Below are 27,546 nucleotides of genomic sequence, written 5' to 3' on the forward strand. Positions count from 1 at the left end.
CCACTCATGGGAATACTTCCTAAGGAACGTGCCACGTTTTCGAGGGCGTTTACCAATACAGGGGTGGACTTCTGCGGACCGTTCGACATCAAAACATACAGCGGTAGAGGATGTCGGACTTCAAAGGGCTATGCCTGCCTTTTCGTCTGCTTCTCCACCAAGGTCATCCACCTTGAACCGACGAGCGATCTTTCCACCGGATCCTTCCTAGCCGCTTTCCCCAGGTTTGCCGCCAGACGAGGCTGTCCGAAAAACATATATTCTGATAACGGTACTAACTTCGTAGGGGCTTCGCGATCGTTAATATCAGAACTCAAAGCATTTTTGCAAGAAACCAAAGATCGTACCTTTTCAAGATATAGCCACCAAAACTTGGCATGATATTTCATACACCCTGGCGCTCCTCACATGGGGGGCTGTGGGAAGCTGGGGTTAAAAGTTTTAAAATACATTTTAAAAAGATCGCTCTGGATCACAAATATACCTTTGAGGAGTTTGGCACCTTATCGTGCCGAGTGGAGGCGTGCTTCAATTCAAGGCCTCTCAGTCCTGCATCCAACGACTCTTCTGACCTGGAACCGGTTACCCACGGTCATTTCCTCGTGGGTGGGTATTCGTTAGCTTCTCCCGAACTGGAATTTACAGAGACCCCGGCCTCCGTCGTAAATCCATGGCAGAAACTCAAAGCCCTACACCAAGCCTTCTGCAAAAGGTGGAAGTCCGAGTATCTCACTGAGATACAAAAGCGGGTTAAATGGCAACGATCGCAACCCAATCTCAGCCTAGGGGACTTAGTAGTCATTAGGGAAGACAACCTATAACCGAACGAGTGGAGAATGGGAAGGGTCGTCAAATTGCACCCTGGTCCCTATGACCATGTGCGCGTAGGCGACCTGGATACCACCAAGAGGCAAACTACACCCCCGTCGCTAAGTTGGTGCTATTACCAGCGCCCAGCAGCGAGACAGACACTACACCCGCTTAACCCTTCAGGGACCCAAGGTCACTGAGAAAACTCAATTCCTACTACCCACTCCGAAGTGCCGAACCATAAAAATAACAAAATCTCTATAATACAAATTATAAACCCACAGATTCATCCCATAACAATTCCACCATCTCCCAAAAGTATTTCTCTTTAAGAACTAAATTCAAAAAGAAAGCTTATTAATTTGCCGACTGACAACCCGAAACCCTCTCCTTTAGCCGATGAGTTTAAACCGGCATTTGTGCATCTCAAAATTAAACAATGATCGTTAACTATTCACCAACAAATTGATCAAATTTAGATACAATACTAAAGGAAGACAAAGAACTCAAGCTCTAAAATGCAAAAGAAGAAATATTCACAATTTATAGAAAACGGTATTAAAAAGGAATTCAACCATACATATGAAAGAAAGTACAAAATATCAGGCCAGACGTGACAGTATTGAATTATGTAACTCGGAAAACGAACATTCAAAACTGATGCAGTTATACAAGTTGTTGTAGTGCGAATACCAGCTTCGCAGTAGATTATTTTTGGCAAAATTTTGCCGGCAAAGTGGCACAAAGTGCCTGGACGTTTTACCAGGAACAGCAAAATTTAGTCGACTAACAAGATCAGATGAGTCGATATCGCCCATAATGAGCTTGTGAATGAACATTACCCCGAGTAAAGTTCATCGATTTTCTAAAGTTGGCAGATTTATAAGGAAAAGCCTATTTCTATATGGTGGCAAATGCACACTAGAATCCCAGTTAAGACCACGTAGTGCAAATAATTGCTTCTGTAATGAATTGCTTCTGTACTGACTCAATACGCTTTATAAAGTTTTGATACCCTGGGCACCAGACACACGAACAATACTCTAAGATTGGTCGTACCAACGATGTGTAGAGGGTCTTAGTCAGATACGGATCATTAAAATCCTTAGCCCATCGCTTCACAAAACCAAGTATACCCGTTGCTTTGCCTATCATTGATGAAATATGCGTATCAAAAGTCAGTTTAGGATCAAAAAGAACGCCTAGATCACTTACGACAGATATACGCTCCAAAGGCATGCTGTTTAACGTATACGATGTCAGACTTGGCTTCACTCGGTGAAATGTCATTAGTTTACACTTCGAGCAATTCAAAACTAGTAAATTTGCAGTACACCAGCATTGAAATGAGTCCAAGTCTGCCTGAAGAAACTCCACACGGGAAGACTCCGAAGGCAAGTACGAGTAACAAAGTTTAACATCATCCGCATACATAAGAGTTCGGGAATGTATGAGAGTTTGTGGTAAGTCATTTATAAACAAGGTAAAAAGTAACGGACCCAAATGACTACCCTGATGTACACCAGACGTTACATCAAACAACCTAGAAAGACTGTTTTTAAACAAAACTTGTTGAGTCCAATTCGCGAGATAGCTTTCGAGCCATGCAAGTAAATGTTTCGGAAATCCAAGTAAATCAAGTTTGTAAACTAAAACTCATGACTGACAGAGTCAAACGCTTTACTGAAGTCGGTATAGATCACATCCGTTTGCCTATTGTTTAAAAATCCATCCATTACAAAAGAAGTAGCAAGTTGGTAGTAATTGATCTACGCAGCACAAAACCATGCTGGCAGGGCAATAATATGGAGCTACACATGTGTTGAAATTGACATGTAATTATTCGCTCAAATGTTTTGGGAATAGATGAAAGCTTAGCTTTACCTCTATAGTTCTCGATACTAGACCTACTACCTTTTTTGTGCAAAGGTATAACAAATAATTGGAATAATTTATGTATCGGCTCAGATAAGTTAACTGCACAGTATTCGAGTACACAACTAGGAACACCATCTGGACCCGGAGAAAAAATCGGTTTCAAACCGAGAAGGCTCTGAAGAAAAGTATTCTTATCAATTACTGGATTAGGAATGCAATTAAAACTTTCCAAGTTGTAGGAGTGTTGACCGGGTTGAAAACGTTTAGATGAGTAGGTCGACTTGAAGAATTCTGCAAATAATTCCGCAATATCATTATCAGAACTAGCATTCTTGCAACCAAAAGAAAAGGTAGCTGGAAAACCGGATGTTTTCCTCTTGGAATTAACAAAACTGTGAAACCTTTTCGGATTGTTGAAAAATTTAAATTTACAACTGCTTAAGTACAACTTATAACATTGTTGGTTTAGACAATGAAAGTTGCAACGAGCAACCGAATATTTAGAAAAATCGGCAGAAGATCCTGATCTTTTGAAACGTTTATAAAGCCTAGATTTAAAATTATTGAGTCTTATAAGTTGTCTTGTGAACCAAGGTGGTTTACTTCTTACAGCACTAACACATCGAAGAGGAACACAGCTTTCAAAGAAGACATCAAGAATACCGTAAAATAATGAAATCGCTGAGTCGACGTCGTTACTAGAATAAAGGTCTGACCAGTCATGAGTAGCAATCAATTCGTTGAGCTTTATGAAGTCCGCCTTATAAAAACATCTTGAGCGGGACCGAGATTTAAATTTTGTAAAGCACAGCTCCTTAAGAGGCTGAACAATATCAATTGCTATTTCAAGCGTAGGATGTAAGGGATGTATCTAAAATATTCTTAACGAAATCATGTTGACTGGTGGGAGTCAAAGTGTTTGAGTCGCTCAAGCTAATCCAATTTACCGATGGTAAGTTTAAATCACCAAGAACGACGAAGCGATCTTTGTCTCGCAACTGAGAGTACAAGTTTCGAATAGCTCAATTATGGCAATTGTAAACATTCATATCCGACCGGGGCAAATGCGTTGTTCGACAACAGCAACTCGGATGAAAGGCTTGAGTCCACAGCAATAAGAACACCGCCTGCTCTAGATATGCGATCACGCCGGTAAACGACGTAGTTACTTAAAAAAGGTCAGCGTTAAAATTGTCAGGTTTTAATCAGGTCTCGGTGAAAGCACCAACCTGCGCTGTAAAAGCGAAACTGTTAAGAAAAAAGGTATTTAATTTAGATCGTAAACCACGAACATTTTGGTAATGAACTACTATAGAGAGTGAGTTGGTGACTACTTTTTTGATGTACCCGCGGTGAAGGTCATAGAGTTTTTTGGCACTATATTGGTATTTTTCTTGTACAAATGCACCACAGAATGCTCAGGCCAAAAAGAACTGTCAAGAACACTATCAACATAAAGGTGTGGCACAGTTATTTTAAAAGATGAAATTTCCCTTTCATATATAAAGTTAAATTTGAAAACTTCTACACTAGAATTATTAATATTATGTTTAGAGCATATATAATTTGAAATATCGTCGACAGTCAGTGAAGCATGCAACCGAGAAACAAAAATTGCTCTGCGAGGCGGAACGGCAGTCACCTCCCTAGGAACAACAGGTTGCACCACGGAAACTGTGGAAGCAGAAATAGATGTTGATGTAGATGCAGAAGTTGACGTAGATGCAGGTGATGAGCCCACTGTCGAAGCATAAATTGATGTTGAAGTTAGTTAGTTAGTTAGTTAGTTATTTATTTATTACGGCTTAAAGCCTAATTCAAAATACAAATAGTACTATTCTATCTTATAGGTAGAGTTTTACAAAATTCATATAATTTTGCTTTAAAAACTAAGATTTCATTGCAGATTTTAATTTCCAATGGGAGCTCGTTATAGGCCTTTAGACCTTTGTAAAAAATGTTTTGCTTATCTATTTCTGTTCGAAAAAATGGAAATTTAAAATTATGTCTATTTCTAGTATTTATATTATGTGTTTGCTCCACTAGAACTACGTTACTACTTAAATATTCAGGTACATTTCCATGTTTTATATTAAATATAAATTTCATGGTATGAAAATAAATTTTTTGCTTGACACTCAACCAGTTCAACTTTCTTAACATATCAGTCGTTCTAGCATCTCTACGTTTTTTAAGAATAAACCTCATAAATCTATTTTGAAGCTTTTGTAGCTTATCAATTTCTTTGTCCGCTATTATAAATAATATCGATTGGCAATACACAAAATGTGGTTCAATAATAGATTTATAAATAATCATTTTATATTTTCTTGTATATACTTGGTAGATCTCTGCACAACACCAATCTTTTTCGCGACCTTCGCAACTGTGTAGTTTATATGTTCTTCAAATTTAAGTTTGTTATCAATTATAATCCCTAAATATTTTATGCTATTAACTTTTTGTATGGTTTCATTATTTATTTTTAGCCCACTTAAGTCCTCATCATTAATATTTTTTCTTGTAATGACCATATATTTGGCTTTGTTTATATTAAGCTTTAGCCTATTCGCAAATAGCCATGTGTATAAATTGTTGAGATCATTTTGCATTTTTAATACCGCAGTAGTAATATTATTGTCACTGATCATAAGTAATGCATCATCCGCAAATAGTTTGATATCACAGTCTTGTATCGCATTAACTATATCATTTATATATATTAGGAACATTATTGGTGCCAGGACCGAGCCTTGTGGTAAGCCTATGGGCACTTCCAATACATCATATATAGCTGTTTTTCTAACTGTTCGCTGTATCCTATGTTTTAGATAACTGCGGAACCAAGCAAGCTATATGTCTTTAATACCAATTTGTTGAAGTTTCTTGATAAGGATTTCCTTATCTACCGTTTCGAAGGCTCTTCTAAGGTCAAGAAAGACAGCAACCACCACCTTCTTATCATTTAGATCATCTTTCCACTCCGATATCACAAAGTTAAGAGCTGCTTCACACGAATGTTTTTTCCTAAAACCCGACTGTTGATTGACAAGTATTTTGTTTGAGTATAGATATTTTACCAATTGATTCTTAGCATAAACTTCAAGGATTTTAGCGTCACTTGGTAAGGTGTTTATGGGTCTAAGCTCTTCTGGCTGTATTGTCTTTTTAATTTTTTCAACTGGAATCACCGTTGACATTTTCCACTTTTCTGGTACAATACCATCTTCCAAACTGCTATTAATTATTTGGACATAGAAAAACCCTGTATACACTCTAGAGTCCTTCATTACGCCATCGGAGAGAATGTTCCTGCCACCTATTTTCTATTTAAACTCTTGCAGGATTTTTATAACTTCATCAGTCGTTATTTTAGGAAACTTAAATTCAGAATTGGCTTGACTACCGCTGAGTGCTATATCGAAATATTCTATATTGTTATTTATTTCTATCACACTATTTATAAAAAATTTGTTAAGGCCATTTGCAAAGGCAAGTTCATCTTCTACCAATATACCATCGATTACCGCTTTATTAATACCATCGTTATCCCGCGCCAAGCAGACCGTCGATTTAAGGTACTTCCACATATCTTTGGCGTTGTTTTCATCCATTATAACTTTATTTTCCATGTATTTAATTTTCTTTATTTTAACTAGGTTTTTATACATTTTATTAATATTTTTGTATTCTTCCCACTGTCCTGTCTGTATAGCACATGTGTACAAATAAAATGTATGTGTATTTATTTGTGCAAGTTCTCTATCGTACCACTTATTCATTAGTTTTATATGTACTTCTTTTTCATAGGTTATATATATTATATTAAAATTTATTTCTCTATGTACATATATTAATACTCCGCCAGTATGCCTACTGTGGGAATCACATCTTATCATGTTAAAAGATGCTATTTCTAATTCATTATCTTCAATATCTTTTGTTGTACACGTTTCAGAGCATAATATGATTGCCGGTTTGAGAACTTCTGCCGTCACTTCCAAATCACTTTTATTCGAAACTATACTATTAATGTTTAGGTAGATACATTTTAATATATTGTTATCAGCTTTTGCAGACTTGCTTTTTCGATTAACTATTGCGGGAATATAATCCTCAAGTTGATCTGTAACTTCTGAGTAGTGCGTTAGTTGCTAATAGCCAAGTCTATGCTTTTTTGCACTTAAGTGCTTTAAATAAACCGGACATTGTCGACTATTGCACAAGTGATTTACATCTTGCCCTAAGTTTAATTTTTCATTGGCCCTTATGCAATTTATACACTTGTTTATAGGCGTTTCATTACACTCCGTGGTTTTATGTTTACCAAAACATTTGCTGCACACCTCATCACTTTTTCACTCGGTCGCTTTATGGTTGTATCCTTTACATTTGAAACATGTTGTCACATTAACACCATCGTAAAACCTGCATCTTTCCCATCCTACGTTTAGTTTATCTAACTTCATAACGTTGGTAAACATATCTTCATCCACCTCTACAATTGCATTATAGTAGTTTTTGTTGTTTATTTTGACATTGTATTGTTTAATAATTTTTATTTCGCCCTGCTCTAGGTATTTGTTTTGGTTCTTTAAACACTCTATTCATTCATTATTATTTTTTTCAAAGTGCGAACCAGTTATAAATATTCTTGGTTTATAGTCCCGTGGGATATTTATTTCATATTCATCACTTATTTGTTTGTCCATAATTTCTTTGATTTTATCTCTTTCACTATCATTTATACTATCAATCACCATAATACCATTTTGGCCTGCTTTGATATCAGTGATTTTTAGCTCCTTAAGGTTAATTTTATTGTTTAAATCTCTTTTTGTTGTTTCACTAGTTTGTTTTGTTTTCGGCTTCACAATGATAGGAGTGCGTTTCTTAAATTCCGGCACGTCCCTGTTTGTATGCATATTATCACTCATTTTCAGTGCATTTGCATATGATTTTTGCTGTTGCGTCACACTGCCTTTATCTTTCACTATTGTTTTTATTTAGCTACATAATTTTTATTTTCATTTCCCACTACTTCCACTTGTTTTATCATTTGCTCTGCTACCTCCCGCACTTTCTTTATTTGTGCCGCATTTTTTAAGTGCATTTCTTGGTGCATTTTTAAGGTCGCTAACCTTTCATTATACTTATCATCCATCGCTTTCATTAAATCTTTTAGCTCTCTCTTGCTGGTTTGTATTGCCCGTTCAAATTCATTTTTATATTCTTTTAAGTATATACTATTTTTGTTAACACCCTCTTGCATGTCTTTTACAACTATGTCAACATTATGTATATACGTAATGCACTCATCACAAATAAGCTTCACCATAGGATGCGATCCTATTACATTGGCGTTGTAGCTATCCACCCCAGAACATTTTGGTGCAGAGTGGTATACCTTTCCACATACACCCACACACCTGACACCTGTCTCTCCACGTATTGCAACTTTGCATTTATCACATTTGGGGGTTTCGGACATTTCGTCTTTGAAACCGCGCGCTTTTCACTATTTTATATTATTTATTTATTTATTTATTTATTTATTTATTTATATATTTTAGAGTAGGCACAGTATATTGATATTTATAATCATTAGATTTTAAATATATGCAGATGTAGAAGCAGAAGTTGATGTAGATGCAGCTGACGAGCCCACTGTGGTCGACTTCTTACGACGTTTGTTATCACCTGTACGTTTGCCTGTATTACCCTCATCAACATACTGTGACTCAACAGCATACTTTGTGTTATTGGTTTTTGATGTAGTATTGTTTGTGGTTTTGTTGTTCGTGTCATTGTTATTATTATTTTTAACTTAACAAGAAGCATAGGTACTGGCTCTAGCGCGACCAATGCTGTTGACCACAGCTTTAGACACAGGAGCAGATTTTATCTCATTAATATTTAGTGATGTTCTATGTATGTTAGAAGGTGTTGATGAAGCGCTATGAAGATGAGTGTCAAACAAAGAGTGAAAACGAAAGCTGTTCAAAGGCAATGGCTGTTTAACATAAAACTTCGCAAAATCTTCTGTCAAGACTTTCACATCATTCGCTACAGCAGTGTTGTTGTCACAAAGGTGTTTAAAATCAGAGCGAAGCTCTGCTTGCCAATCGCTAATTTGAGCACGCAAGCCATGATTTTAATGATTATATTTGCGGAAGAGATTTGCAAGCAAAATCCCACAGGGCCATGCTTAATAATCCGTTTTCCAGATTGAATCCTGAAAGTGTTAAAGGATTTTCGAATGAATTATATATGGTTCGCTTTCGCACTAACTCATGCGCAAGATATTTTTTCGTCCCATAAAAAAAAAAAAAAAAACGAACACAACAAAAATGATATAAGGGATCCCCATATATTTAACGCACATAATCCGTGCCGACACTATATTTACAATAAACTCAAGACAACTCACGTGGATTCGCTTATTACTAACACATGTATTGTATCAGCTTACTTGTCGATGAGATGTCTAGCAGTATTACGATGATTCAAAGCCTATTTATAACGATCCTTATCGTCGGGCACCTTCATCAAAACAGCATAAAAGGGATGAATTCCTGCCATTATAAAAATATAATTAAAGTTTATTCTACGGTTCAAGAAGGTTAAAACAAAAAAGTAACACCTACATATTGTAATCTTTGTGTAACCAGAAAGCCATGACACTGACGTAAACGGAATTCCCGTGAAGTAAGCATTTCCGTAAATTGTAAAAGCATATCATGTGGAAGATGCATAGGTAGATGGGTGGCTTTAATTGCACAAATCGATTTGACGGTATCATATTTAATTTTCGCACCGGCCAGCAAACTCCCTTTTTTGCATTGGATTCAATAAACAATTTCCTAATTTGCAACAAACCTTTGTAGGCTCGGTGATTACGATTCTGCACTCGAGTTGGGCATCAAACTATCTTGGTCAGTTGAGTCAACTAATATTGATTGAAAGGACATATTGAGATCACTGTTAGTGATAGAAGTGTTGGGTGAAAATTTAGTTTTGTTGCTGAACATTCTTAATAGTTCCGGCCTGTGTCGCATTTGCCGCTTTAGTTGATGCGGTTGTGGTTATAGTTAGTGTCCCTGTACGAGGACGTCCCATTGGTTGAATGCATTTTCTTTTTATCGGTGTTTGTCCGTGGTCGGAATTCACAGTGTCACCTTTGCGTTTTGCGTTAAACAGAATGCTCTTAATATTACTACCAATGTTGTTGCTAGCGCAAACCGTACTAATTGTCTTATTTAATGGGTACCATGCTAGCAATAGTTGTAGGAATACGTGGCCCAGGTGGATTAGCAAGGATCCTTTTTATAAATTCATAAACTTTATCCACAACCATTGTGTCTACCATTGACTGCGTTAAATTTTCAAATCCTATTCGGCCTTTGGTACACGTAAAACGTCATCAGCACTGCCCATTGCTACCAGCGACGTTTCAGATTGCATTTTTTTACGCAATGATTCAATTCCCTCCGTGCTTGATTTGGCCGAATATTGCCGAACGACAAACAAAATTGGTATTTTTAATATCCAAGATGTGATCATTGGGTGCACTACGTACTCCATTAAATATGTTATAAGCAACTCCCATACACACTACACAGGCTACATTCTTTGACATGGCTACTTGCAATGCCAGAGCAGCACCAGCGCTAAAACCAATAAGTCTTATGCTGCGTTGTGGAACCTCATTTCGAAGTTCTTGTTATCTTAACGCGGATTATTGATACTATTTCGCCCGCAACTTGGTCCAAAGGCTGTTGGGCCATATGGCCAACATTAGCCGGAAGTGTTACTTGAACAACTTGTGTTATGCTTGCCGATTGATGATACCATTTTTGAAGTCGTTTTGGTACAGGGCCACTAGTAGGTACTGACGGCAAAGCAACAATCACTGAATTGAGCGTTAGCTTACGTGTTTTCGTATTGGCACTAGGTTGCCTAGGTTTTTCGTACGCAAAATGTGATTTGCGTATATGGTCCAAATTGTATGTAATAAGATGTGGCTGTTTTGTTGTTGGAAAACGTATGTCATCGCCACTCAATTTAAATTCATTTGAAAATGTGCACTGCCCCTGTTCAGCTGTAAAGTTTTTCGATTCAAAAGTTTACATGGGTTTGCAGTTCATCCATGTCAATCTTGAAAATGAAAGGATCTTTGTAATGAATTCGGCGAATACATCTGGTGATCCACCTTAATCTTTCAAAAAGAAAAGATATGGTTTCACATCCTTTTCAAATTCTACGCCTAATACAAATTGGGCCAAGCTTTTACGCCTCTCAATGCTATGTAAATTAACACCAAGTCTTACAAATGGTTGCAGCGTTGTCGATTTGTTGACGTAAGCCGCAAGATTGAATGCGGGTACATAATCTGTTTTTTGCCCCACCAGTTTCCAATGACGACTCTTCATCATTTGTACTAATTGGCAAATGTTAGTTGCAACAAAAGGAAGATGTTATTTTGATGTGCTTGTATTTGGATCATGCTCCCTTTCAATTTGCCTCCGCTCATCCTTTAAATATTTATTTGCAGATTCCCCAGTGGGGGTATGTATGTTATCAACTTGCGTGGTTTGTCTTAGATGATTGGGCAGCTCTCTATCAACTTCCTCTGACTCGTCCAATTCGAAGGTTTGTCTAGGCAGATTGCACAACTCTTGTGCAATTGGTGGCGCATATTTTGAGGCAGGACCAGTTTGTTTAGCAATCTTTGCTAAGAAGCAAAAGTTACTAAAAATCAACATCTTCAATTTATTAACAAAACAAATACCACCTGGTTTTGTCTCGTTGATCGCAAATAAATGTTGCAAATTTTCCAAAATACGTCGTACGCCATGTGCGGGAAATGAATGAACGAATTTTCATTCAGGAAATGCATTATTGTCAAATGTCAAACGACGGCATTGCCAGCACATATAATGATAATCACTTCAATGGGTGTGTTCCATGGGCACTAACGGCTAGCTCAGGTGCAAAAGGTGCCAAGAGAAACACCACACGACGCTCCACTTAGATGACTTAAGGAAGGGAGACCACCAGGGTGAGGAAGATAATTTGGACGACACATGTAACAGATTCATGTAACAGAGCAAACAAAATCATTGGCGCAGCAGGTGGAGGAAGGACCGAAAGCAGTATCAGCTTCGATAATCGCATCCCAGCGCAGAGCATGTTTGGGCCGGTATTGCGCCATGAGAAACAAAGAGAAAGGATAACGGAGAGCCCGCAGGTGACGGACTGACGTCAGGACAAGCAAAACCTCAGCGTCCCTAATGGAGGTCGAGTGGCTAGCCAAAGAAATGGCCTTAACAAGAGACGCGCGAAGACCCGACAACAAAAAAGGGCAGCGCCATACGTGAAGGACGTGCGCCAGCAAATCGATAACTGAACTATCGAGAGGGCCACAACCGCCGGTTTCCGAACGGGCCGACTACAACCAAATGCGGCTCCACTGCCAACCATGCGGCCGTTCGTGCCAATATCCCCCACGGCCATTGTGCGTATAGAATCGCACGGGCAACTCCACCTAGTAAGAGCAATTATCGACCCTTGCGCGCCCACCACTATCGCCGGCAGTGAGCTGGTCCGAGATCTACGTCTCGAGCAGCAGAGACCCAAACGGTGCACTATAATGCGCAGCAAAGCGCATTCATACATAGGCTGTCGTCATTGCACGGCATCAAAGGTTGAGCCCGCCATACAGCATAGATCCCCAAATTGCGGTGCCCTTCCAGTTTATACGTCTGGCAGACCCCCGATTCTATCACCCATCACACTCAGCGCTGACATCTATGCCGAACTGATGGTGAGTGATACGGCGACTACCACCATAGACGGGATTTTAGCCCAACCGACGGTCTTCGGCTTGGTCGTATCCGGGGTCTACCAACAATAGGTCCACATGCACATACATCCACACACATCTAAACGTAACTAAGTGCCATCGAATTTAAACCACGTACATTTCTTCTAACCTTTTTCTTCTCTTTTCTCCGTAGACAACATCCACAGCATGCATAGTAAAGCGAGGTGCAGTGTCCGCAGTCCGCAACTGCTCATCCGCTCGCCGCCTTACCTGGGCGAAGGAGGGCTAGGTTGATCCCTTGGGTCCATTGATCTCGATTTTTCTTAATACTTTAATCTATGGTCTATTTCCTTATCAGTGCTCGCGGAAAGGGGGCAGGCATATTTAGGTCAGAGACCTAAATATTTCGGCCCACCCTCGTAAATCAATCCGCATACTTGTTCTGCCTGTAGACCAATAGTTTCGCTTATATATATATGCACTAACACAAACACGAATTTGTGTTTGCCGCTATGAGCTTTTAGCACCGGAGCCTTGTTAAGGGGAAACTTAACGAAAGCTCTTGTACTGAGGGTTCAGCGCCTTTTTGCAATTGATTTTCTTTTTTCTTGGTTCACGACCGTCAACGGGAGCAATTCTAGCCATCCAGCGTCAAGGTAAGAGTACATTTATACGAAACACAATTTAGTTGTTATCTCCTTATCCTTTACACTCAACTCATTATTTGAATACATATTAATACGAAACACAATTTAATTATTACATCATTATTCTTGAAAATAACAAAATCCTTACTCGAATATATTTATTAAAATCTTCCGTATTTTTTAACTTTTCTTTTCACTGGGTTCAATTTTCTATAGGAGATTACGTGGGAGATTCGAATCTTTCACGTAATCATCTAAGTTGCCGTGGTCTTTAACCGATCCAGTCCATTTTTGCTAGAAATATTTTCTACTATAGGGAAAATTTGTTTACCCAATTTTATTACGATTCGTTAATTTTTCTTCGTGTTATGGCTCCCGAAACTTAGAAAATTGCTTAGTCATAAAAGGGGCGCTGCCACCCCCTTTTTCAAAAATTTTAGTGTTTTTCAATTTAATGTTATAACTCAATTTAAAAGGTAAAATTCTAGTGATACAAAGCTCTTTTTCGCTAAGATATAGCTCATTATTTTCATCTGTGACCCTTTTAAAAATCTTTTATATAAAACTGGGCGTGATCTTTAACCGATCTCGTCCATTTTTTCTAGAAATATTTCCTGCTATAGGGAAAATCTGTGTACCCAAATTTAATAAAATCCGTTAATTTTTCTTCGAGGTATGGCTCCCGAAACATAAAAAATTGCTTAGTCATAAAAGGGGCGGTGTCAGCACATTTTCTAAAATTTAAAGTTTTTCGTATTTATTGTTATAAATCCACATTGGAAATGAAATACCATTGATATAAAGCTCTTTTTGCAAAGGAATAGCTTATTTTATTCGTCCACGACCCTTTTAAAAATCTTGTATATGAAAGTGGGCGTGGTCCTTGACCGATTTCGTTAGTTTTTCTTCACAGCATTCCTTATAATAAAGGCAACCTCCCTGCCGAATTTTGTTACGATAGGTTTAACGATTTTGGATTTATGATTAATAATATTGTAAAATTGATTTTATCACAAATTTTTTTCAAATTTTTTGTCAAGAGTCTCAATATCAGTCCACACGTCAAATTTCAACATTCTGAGTGTGTTATTTACTAAATAATCAGGTTTTTTGTGTTTTCCAAAATGTTATATATATAAAAAGTAGGCGTGGTTATCATCCGATTTCTCTAATTATCAATACCAATCTATTCTAGGTCTAGATAAGCTCGTGTACCAAATTTGGTGAAGATATCTCAATAGTTACTCAAGTTATCGTGTTAACGGACAAACTTAAGGACGGACGGACGGACGGACATGGCTCAATCAAATTTTTAGAGGTATGGTTCCTTCGGCAAAGTTTCTTATTTTGATCCCTAGAATACGATTTTCACAGAGCAATGAGCGATTTTTAAATCGACCCGCCCTACTGCACAACCAACCGACAACAATCAAAGTTAATATACTCTGTGTGCAAAGCACGCGGAGTATAAAAAGTATCAACCATTGAGAAAACTTAATTTCTTTGATGTTTAATCCTTTGAAAGCGGTTATAAATTTTTGAGCTACAGTTTTGCGGTCCCCCAGAAATATGCCCGACAAGTTCTTTTAAAGTTTTAATTTTTTGGTGTTAGTTCTAGTTCAAGTTATAAAAATTTTTGTTCGTGAATTTCAGATACGCCAACATTAAGGGTACCCCTTGGGCCAGCTTTAGTATATTTTTATGGCTTCAAAGTATAAAATGCCGAGGCGGAAATTCTGATTTCGGGATATTTCTACAGAAATATAACATGGACAGAAAGAGTCTATAGTGTTACCAGAAGTTTGCTTAACGACCATACTAAAAACCCTATCGAAAACCAGGACATATGTTATTAAATATCTCCTTCCTCTTAGAAAATATAAAAAGTTTTCTAGGAACAATGCTTCTTGCTGCTTCTAGATCGAATAGCTGGATTCAGCCTTGCGAGCGCAGGGCACGAGCACAAGAAGTGCTCGATCACCCATCAAGAGCCTACAGCCCCTCTCTTCAAAGATAACAGTAACTTTGTTAATCTAAGATTGTAAGACCTGCACATGAGCTTCAACACCATACTTAGGTCCACGCCTTTCCTGTAAGGTCGATTATTTGCAGCTCTCGCATCCTTTTAATCTCGTCCAATCTGACTGGAACTTCTGTGCTAAAAACTTGAAGCAATGCGCCCTGTTTAGATAGCTCATCTGCTTTTTTTATTTCCAACCACACCCCTATGCGGAGGGACCCAATATAGATTTTTATTTCTCCTTATTTCGATGCTTTTTAGTGATGGCTTATTTGATTATAGCCTGCCTTACTGTTTGGCTGTTATTGTAAAAACTTACGCGGCTGCAGTTTAAGATTATTTCTTGCAGTATTTCTGCTGCATGAAAATACTACAGTGATCTTGCAGCTTGTAAAGCTTTTTTATTTCGGGATCTGCGCGGAATACTTCAGACCCTACTTCAGGCCTTACCAATGATATATATCAACTAGGACATCATAACACAACTACGATCAGTTTTTTTCACTTCTTTCGGGTTTCGTCAATTGTGGCACCACCTGCATGAACAGTTTTATAGGAAGGCTATACCAACCCTGCATTTCATCAAAACTGGAAATCAATTGTGAGTCCAATGAGCGTTCTTGCATATGCTCAGAACTGACTGATTTATAAACATTTTAATGAAAACAAAATTTGAAAAAACTTTTAAATTTTATCACGGAGACTAAGAAATGTCTACTTTAAAAATTTCCAAATACCTCCTTAAACCTTTAAAATTGGAAAAGGTTATAAAATCGTTTAGGAGCTACATAAGTTACAGTGATATTAGTCTGCAAAGGGTGTTTCTAAACTTAAACAACAATGAGCTAGCAAACATCACTTAGTCATCTTCACACAATTTACAATTTTTTTTAACTTTTGTTTTCAATAAGTTGTAAGTAACTCAGTCAGTTTCAAACATGTATAAGAAAATTCGTACTCACTGATTCACAATTAATTTAATGTTTGGTATAGTCTCCTATAAATTAGCGCAACCAGGTAGTACCAAAAATTACGAGACCCGAATAAAAATTGAAAAAAAATTTACTGGTTAGAAAGGCCTAAATCTCTTTTTATACAATCAGAAAATAAAAACGGGTTATATCGGACAAAGTTCTAGACTCGCAAGAACTCAGTGGTATGAAAAACCGGTGTTTGTCCGTAAAAATATGTATGCACTTGTCCGTGTCCGGGAAAAAATATGTATGCACTTATTCATAGATCTTTGGGATCTACCATAAAAATGGCATGACTTCCCAGGAATTTTTTGGTGTCACAGTGTTATTAAAAGAACTTGTAATTTTAAAGAAACGTTTGTTGAATATGAAATAATAAAACTAGAAGTAACAAGGCATGAAAGGACAACTGAGTAAAATGTCTAATAGAAAAATAAAACATTATAAGACCTTAAAATTCTGTGATAATGGTGTTTAATCAAAACAACTGGCTAATAAAAATTGATTACGAATTACGCAGGGCAAAAAAATAAAAACTTTTAATTAACTCAACAAAAATTTTTGTTTGAAAGGCTGAACAACTCAATACAATGCTATATATAGTAGCAAAGTGAATGAGCAGTAGACGTATATGGTTCAATAAAACAATAGCTTGAAATTGGAATCCTTGACATAAAAAAAATATTTGAATATAAAAGTTTAAAATTAAAAATATTTTCTGTAGGGAACGTCTTGTTATCAATTTTAAATTGTTTTACTTACTTTCACTTATTGTACTTTATACTTATTTTAACTTAAATATTATTAGAAGACTTTGTTGCTATGTCCTTCAAAAAATTGTCTTTGTTAAACGAATTTAAGCTTTAAATAAAATCATATGTATTTAATTAGTGAGGCTTCCTCATATAGCTTTATACAATGCTTTTTTTTTTATTGATATTAGAGAAAAATTGCAAAGTTTACAAACGGCGATGGTTACTAGGACATGTTTCTGAATTTCACTTCTTCATCGGCTACCTTCGTGGGAACTGAGTATTGAACTCGAAATTTTCAACATTCATACTTTATACTAGTATGAAAGAAGATGCCTTTAATCACTCAGCCATATGAATGCCCAGCTGCTCGCTTTGCAGTTGGTCTTTAAGAATTGCCTTTTTGTTGCTATTCCCTTTTTATTCACTATTTAGGTACATACACTCTGTATGTTTTCAATCCTAATTGTGTGGGATGTTTTGGGCGCACTTTGAAAGCTTGGTAATATTTGTTTGGATTTTTACAGTATTTGCTTTTAATACTTCCACTGTTACTATTATATCAATGTTATCATATGTGACCCGGCCTATGTAAAGGTGGCTTATGACTTTAAAAAAAAATAATGCAAAAGAAAAACTACTAAGAAAATGAAGAAATGCATTGGTTATCTTTAAAAGCTGTTTCTTTTTTGCGTGATAAACCACCTTTTCATAGGTCGGGTCACAAAGTGAATTAGGAAAGTGAATTAGCAGTAGACGGATTTGGTACAATAAAACAATAGTTTGAAATTGGAATCCTTGACATACAAAAAAAAAATATTTGAATATAAAAGATTAAAATTAAAAATGTTTTCTGTAGGGAACGACTTGTTATCAATTTTAAATTATTTTACTTACTTACTTTTACTCATGGACCGGCCAGTTCAACCTACCTACTTTTACTTCTTGTACTTTATACTTATTATAATTCAAATATTATTAGAAGACTTTATTGTTATGTCCTTCAAAAAATTTTCGTTGTTAAAACGAATTTAATCTTTAAATAAAATCATATTTATTTAATTAGCAAGACTTGCTAATATTGCTTTATACAATGGTTTTTGTTATTGATATTAAAAAAAAATGCAAAGTTTACAAACGGCGATGGTTACTAGGACATGTTTCTGAATTTCACTTCTTCATCAGCTAGCTTGTCGGGAGCTGAGTTTTGAACTCGAATTTCCAACATTCGTACCTCATAACGGTGTAAAGGCAGAAGCCTTTGACCACTCTGCCATATGAATGCTTCGCTGCTCGCTTTGCAATTGGTCTCTAAGAATTGCCGTTTTGTTGCTATTCCCTTTTTATTCACTATTTTGGTACATACATTCTGCATGTTGTTTAATCCTAATTGTGTGGGATGTTTTAGGCGCAATTTGAAAGCTTAGTAACATTCGTTTGGATTTTTAAAGTACTTGTTTTAATACTTCCACTGTTACTACTATATCAATAATACCATATGTATTTAGTTAGCGAGACTTGCTCATATTTCTTAATACAATAGTTTTTGTTATTGATATTAGAGAAAAATTGCTAAGTTTACAAACGGTAATGGTTATTAGGACATATTTCTGAATTTCACTTCTTTATCTGCTAGCTTCTCGGTAGCTGAGTATTGAACTCGAATCTCCAACGCTCATACTTCATACTGGTGTAAAGCAGATGCCTTTAACCACCCAGCCATATAAATGCCCCACTGCTCGCTTTGCAATTGGTCTCTAAGAATGGCCTTTTTGTTTCTATTCCCTTTTTTCACTATTTAGGCGCACTTTGAAAGCTTAGTAACATTTGTTTGGATTTTTACAGTATTTGTTTTTAATGCATCCACTCTTAATATTATATCAATGTTATCATAGGTATTTAATTAGCGAGACTTGCTCATATTGCTTTATACAATGCAAAGGCAATCCTTAGAGACCAATTGCAATGCGAACAGTGGGGCATTCATATGTCTGAGCAGTTAAAGGCTTCTGCCCTTACATCAGCATGAAGTATGGTTGTTGGAGATTCGAATTCAATACTCAGCTCGCGAGAAGCTAGCTGATGAAGAAGTGAAATTCAGGAACATGTCCTAGTAGCCATCGCCGTTTGAAAACTTTGCAATTTTTCTCTAATTTAAATAAAATCTTTTAATTTGCAAGAATTATGGCAAATGTCTACAGTACTACCTGTAGCCAAAAACACCGCTGCGTGTTTTTCTACTGATTTTCGACTCATAAGTATACTCACAACGTTTTCAAAAGTTCTCGAAATGCTTTTTGCTAAAGAAATGTCTTTTCGCCTCCAATTGAGTAATCTTCTATCTCCCTTGCAATCAGGCTCTAGGAAAAATCGCTATACAGTTATGCTGAGCAATCTGTTTTTATGTAACAAACTTAAATGGGCTTAGCAGAAATGCACTTAAACTCACGAACTCATACCTGACTGATCGCTAACCACGCTAAAAACCTTAAAGCAAAGGGGAGGTGAACGACGCGGTCGTCACTGTGAGCTGACGAGGACAAACAGACAAAAGGTTGCGGAGGTACCACAGATGGAATGAAAGAGGCTAGTACAAGAGGAGCTGCGGTCACAAGTCATAATCGCCTAAGTCGATTTATATATATATATAGCATTTTATACCCATTTTCAATTTTAATAACTTATAACGGTTCATATTTGGACTAATGATATTTTTGCCGAGGTTTCCGATGCAGAATACTAGAGAAGTCCAATGATTTAATAACAAAGGCGCTTATGACACATATATCCCATCGGGATACGATTCAGAAGAGTCGGCAGATCAAGAAACGGGTAGTTCCGGGCTTGGTGACCGAAGAACAAGATCGAATTTGCGGTGAAGTCTCTTCTGAGTTTAAATCGGCGGTCCTAGATTCTATATTACCAGCCATACACAAATTCCGGGTCGAATGGTTGTGGAACAGCATCAAATAATATTCCATAGGTGCGTAAGACTAAATCAAGTCCCGCACTCGTGGAGAACTGCTCGTATAGTTTTCCTACCAAAGGGGGGGGGGGGGGGTTAGATCGGTCATATGTATCCCAAAGACTATAGGACCATTACCTTAATATTATTTATGCTAAAAACTTTTGATGGGCTGATAGATGTGGTCATAGTCCAACGTGGATGAAAAATTGCTCTTCTCATGTGGTTGAATACACTAAATTCAAGTCGGTAGACACGGTACTGCATAGGGTGATTATTACCGGGGCCTTCAACGATGTCTCTAAACTGGCGATAATGGATGGTCTTACCTACATAAAGTACATCCAGTCATAACCAGATGGATCGGGTGTATGTTAAACTGCGGAAATATTACTTTACTTTTATTTATTTATTTATTTCTTAAAGCTTATATTAAGCCTAGCTTATACCTATATATAGTAAATAATATATAATCTAATTTAAGTTATTTATATGAACCTATTGAGTGACCAACTGGAATGGTAGATAGGTAGCAGACGAATGGCACCAACGCAAGTGTCTAAGCTTTGGCGATTCGACGGGCGACTAGTTTTTGTTATTATATTATTTGTTATTAAAGTGGTATGTGTGTTATTTTAGAGAGAGAGGTTGCTACGCACCTGTTACACCTTGTATTTATTCATTGGGGGCGAGGACTGGGGGCTCTAATGTATCGGCTGCGGGTTGAGCCACCTTATTTTGCTTTGAAAAACCCCGCTTTGGGATAAAAAATTTAAACTGTGTCTTTAGAATATTTCACTAACCAGTTGAGAATTACAAGCACACTCAATGGCTAATGAAACGAACGAACGAACAAATTTCATAGCTTAAATCACTTAAACAGCAAGGATTGTACCAGTTGTGTCTGACGTATTTAAAGTGCGAAGGCAGCATCTAAACGGCGATGCACTCATTAGGGCTGATTACATTCACGACGGCGGTATAGCCGCCACATCTGTTATATTATTTCTACACATGTTCTTGTGAGCGTCGCTATTTTCGGTGCAACAGAGCAGTACGACAATCAATTACGAAAGCTGTTGTAGCCAGATTAAACATAATTTAATTTTTGGAAAGCGAGAGTGAGTAGCGTCCTTTTTATTTTGTCAATAAAAACTAAAATAGAAGTAAATAACAGATAATAAAAGCTAAAATCATACTTTTGGGAGTTTTTTAAGCGTAACTAATATTTTTTTTTAATTTTTCGCTACTATTTGCTGTAATTTATATTGGTGGCTGCCGCTTTCAAAATAATCAAGAAGCCAATGCTTTGCTACGGTTGCTGTCAAGCTTTGCTTTATTGTGGTTGTGGTCTACAGACGCCGTATTGAATGTGATCAGCCCTATTAAGTTGAGTGACGCGTTTCAGTATGAGCTTCGCCTTACTTTTTGCATACGGGGCAAAGCATCCTAGTGCCAGCGTAGAGTACTCGGGATATATGCAATGCCATTGGTTATTCGAAATTGAACGAATGGAAGAACGTGCCACCTCCAAAACGCCAACGCGAAAGCCCAGGTAAGAGTACTGAGACGAAAAAACAGGCCAATACCCCCCGATACCGAAAATATATTTTCCATCCTTGAAGTCGAAGAAGCAAACCAACCCAAGCAAACCAAAGCAAGGAGAAAGGATTGAAACCTCCCCAAATTTTCGTGACAAAGTCAGTAATATATCTCCATTGATGAGTTTATTACAAGAAATTGCCCCAAACTCGTTTCGCCCAAAGCTAGTAAGTAATGAGCAAATCAAAGTCCAAGCATCTTCTCTCGATGTCTACAAAACTATCGTGACCCAATTAGAACTAAAGAACACAGAGTTCTTTACACACGAATCAAAGCAAGAACGTTCATTTAAAATAGTTCTTAAATATATGCACTTCTCGATAGATACCAAAGAAATCGTAGACGCACCCAAAAATTTTGGCCACTCTGTTACTAACATATGGAACATGAAGCACAGAATCACCAAAAAGCCGCCACCCGTTTTCAAAATTGAGTTCAAACCCGACACCAACAATAAACCGATTTACGAAATTAAAAGTCTTTTACATTCAAAAATTGTATTTGAGCCCCACACCGAAAGCGGGAAATACCCCAATGTGCTAACTGCCAACAATATGGTCACACGAAATCTTACGGCCGTCGAAAATCGGTATATAAAAAATGTGCTGGTAGCACATGTCTGCAGAATGTATTCGAAAATCCAAGTCTGATTATGTCAAATTCGCTTTATGTGAAGGCAATCACCCAGCCAATTACAAAGGATGCGCGGTCTATAAAAGCTTACAAGACATAAAATACCCATCACTGAAGAAAAAAAACTAACCCAAGTACTGTTGTCATACATGGAAAAGAGAAACCCCATCAACAAGTTGCATCCTCAAATCAAGTCAACCCAACTAGCAACATACATCGATGCTCAAGCCTTAGAAGGGCCCCTACCCAGTTCAAACTTACAAAACATAAAATACCCATCATTGAGGAAAAAACTCACCCAAGTACTGTTACCTCGCATGGAAAAGAGAAATCCAAACAAAAAGGTGCATCTTTAAGCCAATTCAACCCAATCATCAACACTATATCGTATGTTCAAGCCTTAGAAGGGCCCCAACCCAGGTCAAACCCTAACAATGCTAACACAAATAACATAGACGCCACTAACCTAACCCAAAATGGTAGTGAAATGAGAGAAATGATCGCTCTATTGAAACAAGTTAGGCAGCAAATCACAACAATGATGCCACTTCTTGTCACTCTCACTACGGTTTAGGCCATCAAGCTAAACCAAGGGATGACCACGGCCAATGGTGACCCAGCCTAATGTGAACTATCTGTGTTTGCTTCTATCTCTACTTTCGCACACTAACACCAACGGCTACATATGTCCGTGCAGGCGTATGTGTATGTGTATGTGTTGGTGCACGACTTTCCAATTTAACTTACTTTCGTTCAATCACCCCTCAAAACCGCTTTCGGCGGAATTGAGGGGTTAACGAGTTTTATAAGAAAGAAACTCTTTCACTTCTTTTTTGGAAACCTCCGTGACAACTGCAGCCATCAGCCCTGTTATAGGTAAGATTTTCGTTTCTTTTGTAGAACTTAGCCTAAATACAGTAAGTGAAATACACATTGTGAATTAGCTTTGAAATAAAATTATTAAATTGTTAAATTCAAGAATTTAATCTGCTGTGTGTTCTTTTCCTTTTTTTTCTCTTTTTTTAACGAGCGCAAAAAACCCCTTTGGAACTTACTAGAGAGCTATCGAAGCCTCAAGAGGTTTTTCGTGGTCCTTTTACGCCGGAATTATTATAGACACGACTTAATTACCAGCGACCAACTGGATAACCACAGCAAATCAAAGCTATAACTACACACAAGCGTTTCAAAAGCTAGCCGTTAGCAGCAAACACCATCAATATCATATCACCTCAGAGCTTTTCAAAAGCGACAAGCACTACACCAGCAAACAAACACGAGCGGTCAAACAAAGACACAAAGGTACGTGGTTTGAGTTCATTTTTTTGTTTTTTGCACAATTAGGGTAATTAAACATAGTTTAACTTCCCGGCGTACCAACAGCGCGATTTTATTAATAAAAACCAAGTAATTATACGTATGGTGGCAATTAAGTTACACAGATTTACATAAAGACTTTTGATGTAGTAGTTTGTTTGCTGTAACGCATATATTCGAGGGATATCGCGGCCAGCTGCACAAATTTAATATAACCCCACTTTTTCACTGTAGTGTGGCAAATTCTTTGCAACAACACCTAAAGGCAATTTATCGCAAGTCACTGCCAATATTTTAGAACCATTGAACACTTAAGTGTAATCCATTCAACAAATTCTTTAGGTTCTGACATAAATCAGCGTTACTATCACTAAACCAAAGTCACTTAACCTTATTTTCTTATATATACAACACTAACACTGCATTGAGTTGGGTGAGAAGAGTGTTCGAATAAAAGCACAATTAGCTAAAAGAATTGAAGAAAAATATGCACAGAGAAAAATATGCGTGTTTACCCTTTGGTGGCAGTCCATTATATTGGGGATATACCAACTAGCAACATCGTCCTATCTTAAGCTGAACGTGCCTTCGTGAGCTACTGCTATTAACCAGTTAGATCTATTTTACCCTTAAGCGCAGTACTTCTGTCATGTGAAAAGCGATGGAAAATTACATCAGGGTGGCTGATGAAGTCATAGAGTTTGAAGCTCACTTCAACAACACATCCGAATCTGAGCATACCAAATATACTCTGGCTATCCAGCAAGCTGAGTTAAAGGCAAAGTGGAAAAAAGCAAAAACAGCCCATGATGAAATATTAGCCGGGGACACTCTAGAAGGAAAAAATATATCACCTATTAAGATAAAGCACAAAAGTGCTTACGCAGTCTACTTGCGTTGCATGTCAAACATAGCAACGCGACAGGCCACATTCAACAAACCCTACCCTAAGCCCGAAGAACAGCACGAAAGGGATACAAATATCCGCCTACCCCCGTGTGACACTGACGTGTTCAAGGGAGATTACTTATCCTGGACCTATCAGAGACCTCTTTATACCCATATATATTTTAAATAAGCGACTCGCCCCGGTAGAAAGATTGTACCACTTGATACAAAAGACCCAGGGTGAGGCTAAAGAGATAGTGCAAAAGTGCCCACTCACAAACGAAGGGTTCGGTATAGCGTGGCAAAATCTGGTAGACAGATACGAAAACAAACGCATACTAGTGAATACTCAGCTGAAAACATTGTTCATCTTAGAGGCGGTCGAAAAGGAATGCGGCACTTCAATTAAAAAGTTGCAGCGAGACATCAACAATTTTATCGCATCCTTAAACACACATCAAATCGATGTGTCAAATTGGGATGCGAATATAACTTATTTGTGTTTAACAAAATTACCAAAAAGCACACTAGCCTTATGGGAGCAAACGGTTGACATGGATAAATTCTTACATGACCGCTTCCAGACGCTTGAGACAGTCTCTGGCATAACTGAGGATAGCTTAGAAACGAAGAACCCGAAAACCCATAATGGTAGACAATCTACTGAAAACTCTCACAGAAAGCTAGGTGCTTTTCAGACGAGTGTAACTAAAGATGTGTAAATCCACTGAGCAGAAACTACAACATTGCCAACGGTTCCGCACATTGGCGGTTTCCGATAGAATCACCTTCATTAAAAACAAAAAGGGTGTTTTAACTGCCTATCCTCAGGACATACTGTGTCTAGGTGTTCAAGCTCCTACAATTGCGCCACCTGCCAACAAAGACACAATACGCTCCTACATATTCAGGCAACGAACAACAACCCCAATAATCACCCCAAGCGCAACAGAGACGTACCTACCTATACCAATAACTAAAGCCATGGAAGTAACCAAAGCAATGGAACCAATCACTTCAAGGCCTGCTTTACAAACACAAGTAAAGGGGTTTTACTAGGTACGGCCCGCATCAATATATTCTACAGCAACACCAACTTCTCCGCGCGGGCGCTTATAGATTCGGGGTCAGAATGTATTCTCATAACTGAGAGACTTAAGCGTCGCATAAACTTGCCATCTTAGCGGATGTCTGCGCACGTGTTAGGCATCACCATCCAAGTTTCAGCACAGGTAAAGTGGGCGTGTCATATACAACTGCGATCTCCAATTGATCCGACAATAAATATCGCCTCTACCGCGCTTGTGCTCCCGCAACTAACTGGCAATATACCAACATGCAAAGTGGATGCCATGGCCATGCAGGCCTTCCCGAACTTAGTATTAGCTGACAAACGTTTTTTTGTCAATGAGCAAGTCGACCTGCTATTAGGAGGCGACATTTATGCACAGGTGATGTTAGGGGGAATAAAGAAAAACGTATTAGGAACACTTTTAGCCCAAGAGACAGTATTCGGCTGGCTATTGACCCGCCAAACCGAAAAAATCTTATCCAGCGAGAAATATGTGTCCTTTGTCAGCGAAGTGCAATTGGACAGATAGCCACGATCATTTTGGGAAACAGAGGAAGTCCCCAAGGACAAGGCGTACAATAATGATGACAGGTATTGTGAAGAATTGTATAAGAACACAACGATTCGAAACGATGAGGGTAAATCTATTGTATCCTTGCATTTTAAACAGGAATTTCCAAAATATAAGCAATTAGGTCCCTCATTAAAAATTGCGTGTTCACAATTTTTTCGAATGGAAACGCGTAAAGCTAAAGACCCACCATTACAGTCAGAATAAAATAGGGTCTTAGCAGAGTATGAAACCTTGCTGGCAGGAGGCCACACTATCAAAGGATCAAATAACTACATCCCTGGGGACAGCAGGATTCTCGCTAAGGAAATGGACCGCCAAATCGAACAAACTACTTAAAGGCCTACCAAAGGCTCACCTCATAAACGAAGATTTCCTAGACTTCGAGGACACCAGTATGGTTAAAGCACTAGGCATTAGGTGGAACGCCCACTCAGATATCTTTTACTTCAAACCGAAATCCATAGAGGAACAGTCTAGGTTTACAAAACGGAAAATTCTGTCAGTCATAGCAAAATTATTTGACCCCTTAGGGTGGCTGGCACCATTCGTGGTTACCGCCAAAATGTTGATGCAAGGAATCTGGTTAGAGGGAAAAGGGTGGGATGAAACCGTGTCGCCAGTCTCGCTGGATCGGTGGCAAAGTTTCATCGAAAGTTATAAGCACATAGAAAAAACCCAGATCTCAAGCTGGGTACACTTCTCACCAACAGCCACAGTGGAGATCCACGGATTCTGTGACGCATCAGAAAAAGCATACGCAGCCACCGTTTACCTGCTTGTCAATATTAATGACCAAATATTTTTAAGCCTGCTATTAGCCAAATCAAGAGTCGCGCCCGTAAAAACTATCTCCTTACCAAGACTAGAACTTTGTGGAGCAGTTCTTGCAGAAACCCTAGAATATAACAACAAGAACCTTAATTTAGGCAAACATAAAACCTTATTATGGACTGACTCAACTATTGTCTTAGCTTGGTTACGGAAACCTCCGTGTCCATGGTCAACCTTCGTGGCCCACCGTGTAACAAAGATAATAGACTAAGTTTGGAAAACGGACTGGCGTCACGTGGACTCAGCGTCAAACCCTGCAGACTTGACTAGTAGAGGGCTATTTGCGCAAGAGATAGTAAACAATTCCTTGTGGTGGGAAGGCCCATATTGGCTGCAGCAAGATGGGAAAGATTGGCCAAACCAGGAAATAAACTACACCACAACCATGGAAGAAAAAAGATTACAAGTGCACACAACCTCGGTTAAAGATAAAGACGAAGATATTGTAGACAGGTTTTCCGAACTTTCCCGGGCTTTAAGCGTTGTGTCCTACGATCTACGGTTCTACAAAAAGGCTCATCTCAAAACCTCCTTCAATGAAACATCACTGACGATTTCGCCCATTGAGATCAAAGCAACGATGTGTCGACTGATCGTCAATGCTCAACGAAACCATTATGCGGAGGAGTACAGAACACTCAAAAGGGTCAATCAAGTCAAAGAGCGATTTACAATCCCTGCACCCATTTCTCGATGAGAACGAGGCAATCAGAGTCGGAGGGCTGCTCGCGGCGTCCAAGGACCTCTCGTACAACGA

The sequence above is a fragment of the Eurosta solidaginis genome, chromosome X, assembly GCF_040869045.1.
Source record: "Eurosta solidaginis isolate ZX-2024a chromosome X, ASM4086904v1, whole genome shotgun sequence".
In the NCBI taxonomy this organism is placed as follows: Eukaryota; Metazoa; Arthropoda; class Insecta; order Diptera; family Tephritidae; genus Eurosta; species Eurosta solidaginis.